This window comes from Myotis davidii, unplaced genomic scaffold, assembly GCF_000327345.1.
Source record: "Myotis davidii unplaced genomic scaffold, ASM32734v1 scaffold960, whole genome shotgun sequence".
Taxonomy (NCBI): domain Eukaryota; kingdom Metazoa; phylum Chordata; class Mammalia; order Chiroptera; family Vespertilionidae; genus Myotis; species Myotis davidii.
Window position 1 is genome coordinate 2,110,612 of NW_006293003.1, and position 2,012 is coordinate 2,112,623.

Consider the following 2,012-nt stretch of genomic DNA (forward strand, 5'->3'; position numbering starts at 1 on the left):
GGGGCCTTTGTTCTTGGAGAATGGCTGGCTTTTAGGGATGCATTTCCTCTCATCCCGGGAGGCAAGGCCCGTGAAAGGAGGGGCTTGCTCCTCGGGAAGTGACTTTGCCTGGGAACCTAGTTTTTATAGCGATTCCTTCCTGTGGACTATCCTCTGCCCCATTTACAGATGGAAACACTGAGGCCCCGAGAGGCTGTCTGCTGCTCCTTAGGTGAAGTGAGCGTTTGCTCTCTGACATTAGAAGGAACTGACTTTCCCTTTCCAGTTGGCTAATGTCCTAATCCGCCAGACTTTGGTTAAGGAGAAGTGCTTTGGTTGCTTTTTAAAAACTCTAAGCAAAGACTAAGATTAGATGCTCCCAAACACTGCATCGGTTATGTTGACAATTCCAGGCGCACCGTCTGGAGGATGTGTACACCTGCAGCTCCACCCGCCTGACCACTGCCCACCTGCCCGCCTGCCCACCTGCACCCTTGCCTGCCTGCCCACCTGCCTGCCTGCCCGCGCCTGCTTTCTCAGTCAGCTCGCCTGTCTGTGTCTCACCCTCAGCCTTTGCCACTCCGGTTCCTCTGCCTGGAGTGTCCTGGGGCCTCCTCCCCAGACTAAATTGTTACTCAGTCCCCTTAGGAGTCAGAACCCCATGCGTAGATTGGGGGTGACAGTGGCTCCTACTTTGCGGGGCTAGTTTGAGAATCGCTCCAATCTGTCCCTCCCCGCCGCCTCCCCCAGCATTCGCCGCTGAACGGCCACAGTCTGGGTGGGTTCTGCTGACCCGTCAGTTTCCCTCCTGCCAGCCCTGAGGGAAACTGGGGGCTCCCCCAACACCCAGCTCTTGCTCCTTCCTTTGGTTCTGTCTGAAGCACCTTTTTTAGGGTAAGAGGTCCATTCGGACCAGGCCACGGGAGTCCCTGCAGTCACTGGCCAAGGCCACACCAGTGGCTTTGAAGGGCCCTCCCAGCAGAGCTCCCTGCCACTGTGGGATGATGAGCTTGCGGGAGGCCCCACCCCACTATTGCCGACACCTATGAGCCCATTGCGGCGCCCTCAAGGCCACGTGGGACAGAGAAGGAAAAGGGACTCATGTTCCCTGAATGTCCGCAGGTGCCCACAACCTCTACACCTCAAGGGCCCTTCTCCAGCTCATTGTGGGGAGCCCCTTCAGGGTGACTTCAGAGATGGTAGGGGGTGCGTTGGGACCCCAGAGGACGGAGCAGCAGGCGGTCCTGGGCGAGCACTGAGTGAGGAGGCTGCCTAGATACGACTCCTGGCCCCTCACTTCTTGGCCTGGGAGATCTTGCACAATTTCCTTGTCTCTGGTTTCTCATCCTAAGCCCTACCCCTGAGGACAAGGAGGGAAATGAGATGATGGCACACAGTAGGACCTCACACGGTGTCGGGTTTCCTCCTCGTTCATTCATTCATTTGACAGTTTGGAGCTAAGGAGATCCCAGGCCTGGCCGCTGAGCAGCATCAGGACCTGTGGGTGCCCCTCCCCTCATGAAAGTTACTGTTTCGCTGGAGTGACAGACACTAAATTATGATGATAATTCAGTGGTTGCCAGTGAGGGAAGAGCCAGCAGTGAGGATCTACGGTGCAGAGAGCAAGCCCGGGGCTAGTCCTGGGGACGATGGGAGCCCACGGAGCGTCTCCTCAGGGACATCAGGGTGAAGGGCCTGCTGGTGGAGGGGTTGCCCTGATGAGGGTGTGGGGACAGAGGGGGCACTCTCCCCGAGGGGCAGTCCGTGCCAGGCCTGGCAGTGCTGGGAAGCGGCTAAAGCTGGTGTGATGGGGAAGGGGGGCAGGAGCAAAGTGGGGGGCTGTGTGTAAGAGAGAGCTGCTCCCACAGGGGGATTACTGCTCAGCCAGAAGCCAGGCCCACTGGTGGCAAGTGCATGCCTCCCCTCCCGGAGGGGCTGAAACAGCTGCGGGCAGCCTAGGATGAAGCTCTATTTACAAATCACATTTTCTCAGGAAAATTCACCACTGGGTATCCCTATGGCCCTGGGCCCCG